Source organism: Bombyx mandarina, chromosome 10 (assembly GCF_030267445.1).
Source record: "Bombyx mandarina strain Sakado chromosome 10, ASM3026744v2".
NCBI classification, from domain to species: domain Eukaryota; kingdom Metazoa; phylum Arthropoda; class Insecta; order Lepidoptera; family Bombycidae; genus Bombyx; species Bombyx mandarina.
In genome coordinates, this window is record NC_143217.1 from 12525930 (window position 1) to 12531929 (window position 6000).

Sequence of the window (6000 nt, forward strand, 5' to 3'; positions counted from 1 at the left end):
GTCTGAAGATCATAAAAGCGTATTAAAAATATACATCTTTTTTATTTACACGATGAACCGTAACTTTAATCTGACTGACCCCAGATAAAATTAAATGTCTGATTTGGTGCTAGCGCCATTTAGTGCAAGTTAGTACGTATTTAACTACGAGCTGTTTCAGCTCGGCACAAGCAATTAGTGTCAGGGAACGACCTCGAAATATTTCTTCCAGATCCAAGGATTTTCTTTAAAGTTCATACAGTATTGAGGATTTAATTTATATCTTTACATAATAAGTCTACGGGCACTTGTTAGTTTTACTGCAGTTTTTAACCGACTTCAAAAAACGAGGCGGTTCTCAATTCGACTGTATTTTTTTTTATGTTTGTCACCTCATAACTTTTGACTGGGTAAATCGATTTTGATGATTCTTTTTTTATTAGAATGCTGACGCTTTCCGTGTGATCCTATTTCAATTTAGTCCAGTTCTGATAATGGTATCCACGAGAAAACCATATAAAAGTCTAAAATTTGTATTAAGTACGTGCGCGACAAATAGATGCATAACTCAATATCACGCCAACCGATTTCGATGATTATTATATTTAGTGTATATTAATTTGTTTTGGAATATTATTATTTTTCTATTCGAATTCGGTTTTTGTTAACGTTTATTTACAAATTATTCTTTGTTATGAATATTATATTCTGTTACGCGTTCGTGTTAAATTTGTACCAACAAGTAAAGCTTTTAAGCAGACCAACGATCGATACCATGTATCCTGTAAACATATCTTTATATTAATACGTGAAGAAAAAACTTTGTATCCCTTTTTACGAAAATTGCGCGGACGGAGGAGTATGAAATTTTCCACACTGATAGAGAATATAGAGAAGAAGTGCACAATGCTAATATTTTTTTAAATAATGCATAAAAGATACATTAAATCAATAAAGAAAACATTACACACACTACATACCGTGTATTTGATGCACACACGCATGCATACTATTTATTGTCAAACTTTTGTTCTTGACGTCTGTGGTCAAATTGAGAATAGATTAAATATTGTTGTTTGTCTTTGTTGATATTTTTTTATAGTGTAGCCTTGGCAAAATTTGTGAGTATAGAAGTATAAAATACAATCATAATAGAGTACAAACTTACAATTCCAATTAATTATAGTCGAATTTCGACTACTGCGGGACCTCTAGTAGAATGAAAACAATAAAAATATCAATTTGAAAATAATTTCGGCACGGTTTTGATTTTGAGTAGACAGAAAGAAGAAAGAAAGAAAGAAATCATTTATTCGCTAAGCATAGTAAAAATGAGTTATTACAGAAATTAAAAGCAGCGTGTATGCTTTGTCATTATTTGACATGCGAATTTTAGTGCAGTGCAAGATATTACGAGTATGATATTACCTATATAATTTACCATTCATTCCTCCGTAATTCAACTAATAATTAAAAAATCAATTTATATTCAATGTCGTCCCTAAGAAAATCATTTATGTTTTCAGACAAACAATGTTATAACGTTAAGTGTATATTTGTAACGAGAATTCAGCGCGTATTCTTCAAGACTTGAATGTGACAAGAGAATTAACAGATAGAGTTTATTATTGACGTTTAATTTTTAAATCCCAATATTTTAACTCCTTTAGTGTTCTAAAGCTGTATACCCACTCTGTCTTTAAATCATTTCTTTAAAATTTCAATCTACTTATACAGTATGCTTCATTCAGTAGAATTATCAATGGTTTTTTTAATAGTGTGTTAAAAGTCCAATTAAGTATAGTGATCGTGCAATCGATGCCACAAACAGATTATATTCTCATACTCATTGCCGTGTGTAGGTACTTGCTCTTTAAATCAGCTCTTTAAATCTGTTAGCTTATCACAAACAAGTTTTTCTTACTTAATAACAGTTCCACAATTAAAAATAGAATTATGTTGCTTCTTTGTTTTTTTATTTATTTAAGAGTTAACTATTTTTTATTAGTATTCGTTATATTAATAAATTGTTGGTTGAACAAGCTTCTGGTTCCGTGGTGTTAAACGACTACAGTAGTACGTAATCATCATCATCACCATCATCATCATCTCAGTCTGTCCACTGTCTACTGCTGAACATAGGCATCTCCGACTGATGTCCAGTTCGGCCGGTCCGTTGCCACGTGCATCCAACGTGACCCAGTGATTTTCAATAGGTCGCCGGACCATCTAGTATGTGACCGTCCCACACTGCGTAATAGTAATATCATATTACGAGTATATCCTATTATATACTAGGTGTTTGGCGATGACACTGATCCGTGTAGGCTTAGACAGCATTAGTTACAGCAAATCTGCGAAGCACGATTCTTATTATGGTTTGTGTTAGCAACAACGTCAGGTTTGAGCCCCGTGAGCTCACCTACTCGTCCGGTGACGCTGATATGGTCTCTCAAGACCATCAGCTTAGTTAGGAAAAGTTACAAACATATTACATAAATATTATGTTACGCTTCATATTTTCCTTATTGAATTTTACTGTCACTTTACCTGGAGTGGTGCTAATTTTCGCAAGCCGTTATTTCAAGATATTAAATTCTAATAATCACATTGGTTTTCGTGAATCGTATGTACTTATAACTAAAATTACTTTTACGGTTTAATCCCGCCTTTTTTATCTAATAATACATGTCCACGAAAATTTTATTTTGCACATGAGGTATTAAGTCGAAATGTCAGAAATAATAATAATGATAAGGGCCTAATAAAGGAGGCAATTATCCTCAATACTGCGCGTATTATGAGAAGGTTTCTCACTCTGGAGTCCTAACCTTGTGTCGTAGACACCGCCATCAGCGGCAATCAATTTTTATATAGTGTTTTTTAAAAATTGTATTATTAATATCTTTTAAAAAAAAAAGTATAATTATTACGATTTTAAATAAATGTAGACTATAATAATGATAATAAAAAAAATGTTTTGATTAGATTAAATTCTATTTGATTTTATTTTCGTCTTATTATATGGTATTCTGTGCATCAAAAACAACCTAACCATGGTCATTATAATAATGATGTTTTCAATACGAAACGAGCTTCGTTCCCAGACGTTGTTACAGGAATAATGGAGCCATATGTTTTGTCAGTCTCTGTATGTTCCCTACGTACAAACAATCCGGGCACATGTGGCCTTGCCTCACACGCCTTGACATTGATAGAACAGAGCTTCTCTGATTTGATTTGACCGAATGAATTGTAGGATGTTCATTATTTACAATAATGTGACTTGCTATATGATTAATTATGAATATAATCAGTGCTTTATTAGACAATGGTTTTTCGAAACTAAATAATTGGTGACTAAAAGTAGATCGCGACCACAAAAACTTCTTCGAAACTTCAGAAATGATATAATCTATATATATAATACGTGAAGCAGAAACTTTGTATCCCTTTTTACGAAAATTGCGCGGACGGAAGAGTATGAAATTTTCCACACTTATAGAGAATATAAAGAACAAGTGCACAATGATAATATTTTTTTAAATAATGCATAAAACATACATTAAATCAATAAAGAAAACATTACACACACTACATACCATGTATATGATGCACACACGCATGTATAGGTACTATTTATTGTCAAACTTTTGTTCTTGACGTCTGTGGTCAAATTGAAAATAGATTGGCGAAATTTGTGATTATAGAAGTATAAGATACAATCATAATAGTGTACAAACTTACAATTCCAATTAATTATAGTCGTAAAAATAGTTTCTAACAGTAATCACGTCTATGCCTGGCGAATACCGATGAAATTAAATAATATATTATATATAAAATAAAAGTAATTTGTGTTATATTATAATACATAGTATCGTTTTATTATGATCATCGTATGTCGTATCATTCTTGTTAGAGCCGTCGTGGTCGTCAGTCAGCGTCATTGATGTGAGCAGATGTTATGCGCCTCACGAGCAATCGCTACGTCTCCCGGTTTGTGGTGAGCCTGGAACACTCATGCAAATAACCGCTAACTGCCGATTTGACTTGGTCGCTTCATCGCATGAGTAAATTTCCCTCGCATGAAAAAATTTGGTCTGGTGCCTTCTTGTTTGCCCATGGAGTCATTTTCTCCCATACATAAAAAATAAAAAGCCGCATTTTTGTATTTTGGATGTTTTACATAATTATCCAAGCCCATTTTAAATACAGTTTTCTAGTTTTTGACGAATAAAACAAGAAGTAAGATTCAGGGGCTTTTGAAGCAGTCTCCGAATAGGTATGATAGGCGGTAGGCAGCGGCTTAGCTCTGCCCCTGGCATTGCTGAAGTCCATGGGCGCCGGTAACCACTCACCATCAGGTGGGCCTTATGCTTGTCGGCCTACATGGGCAACAAAAAAAAACGGAATTATTGTTAAATTATTTTCAAACAACGAGGCGAGCATAATAGGCAGGGGCCGCCAAAGTTCACAAGTTTTTACAATTATGTTAATTAATGCAACGGTTAGCTTCCGTACCGATATGCGATACTATGAGTGTGGGAATATCTGGGGCTCGCATCAGATTTTATCGTGCTACCGTGAATCGAATGTATGGTTTTGTAATATTACTGTTTTTCGTATTGGTATGGAGATTCGCAGTATCATGAAGTGGTAAAATTCGTTAGGCGATGTCAAAAAACGAATATTCGAAACTGTATTCTGTTCGGGCTAATTTAGCGTGGGATAACAGCTTATCTGTCGCTGTCAAACCAAAATCTGCTATGTGCAAAAACTCTATTTTGAATTAACTAACTACACTAACACTTTTGTGGCATTGAAGATTATGCTTACGATTTCAAAAACGGTGCTTTTGATCCTGATTCTTCCTCGTGTTGAAACTGCATTCTGAATCAATAAACTCGCGGTAATTTGAGAGCTATCTGTAATTGTACGCACTTGATATTGTAATTATTGTTAAGAAATAATCTTCAAAAAGAAACCTCTTAAGGGTATCAGCATAGGTAGGAAAAATAAATAAAAAGAAAGAAATATCATTGTAATGATTGAAAATCATAGCACGGTGTATTACTACTAATATAGATTTTGTAACGTTTTAAATTTTTTAATTGCGTAACAAAACTCTCCAAAAACTAAAGTAAACCTAATGTCGTAGCACTAATTTATTATGTACCTGTATGTTTTAGTGGAGGGTGTTTTAATATCTGCGATGGAAACTATCCGCCGCGGGCGTTCGTGCGGATTTAATTAAAATGGAACTTAATTATGAAATGTGACGTCAGCTCTGCGATAATACGAGATACGGGAATGAAATGTGAATTAATTAAGTGATATGTGTAAAGTGTGTTATTTTTTTCATTATTACCGAAATGATGGATGATAATATTATATTAAATTTTTGTAATTTTAAAATTTAAAATTTGGTGGATTTCAATCTATTGGTTATATGTACATCTATGCAACAATTTTAGGATAAGACTTAATTAAGAAATTTATCTAAGAGTTATGGACGAGAGGTTAAAATGCCAAGACAAAAAAAAATACACCCAAAATAACAAAAAGTATATTACCCGTTTGGGTAAATTAAAAGTCATAAATTTTTTTTTGGGGTAAACGTTCTTCAACACTAGTGAAGTGAAAATAATTTCGGTCGTAAAAATATACCTTGGAACTTGCTGCTCGCGTCGTGGGGTCGTCGCGTCCCCTTGCGGGGGCGCGGAGCGGGCCTCGGGGAAACCCCTCTGCCCGGACTTGTAACTCCCTGCCTAATGAGGCAGGGGTGATGCGCTGCAGGGTGGTATGTGGCAGGATCGTAGTGATTGGTGGGACGACTTCTTTCTTCTCTCTTCTCTTCTTTCTTCCTCTTCTTCATCCTCTTCTTTCTTCATTCTTCCCTTCTTCCGGGGGCGGCTGCTGCTCTCCTCCATATATATATATAATTTTTTTTTTTTTTTGTTTTTTTTTTTTTTTTTGTTTTTTTTTTTTTTTTTTTCCTGTACTATTTACAATTTCATC

The 6000-nt window shown here is 33.8% G+C and overlaps 1 long non-coding RNA gene across 1 annotated transcript; it reads right to left on the reverse strand.

The window, feature by feature from the left end:
* Positions 1-3867: 3867 nt before the first annotated feature.
* Positions 3868-5273, reverse strand: LOC149502242 (uncharacterized). Its single transcript, XR_016323725.1, has 3 exons — positions 5159-5273; positions 4819-4907; positions 3868-3991 (listed from the first exon to the last, which is right to left on the reverse strand). It is a non-coding gene; the product is annotated as an uncharacterized LOC149502242 (long non-coding RNA).
* Between the last annotated feature and the right edge of the window lie 727 nt (positions 5274-6000).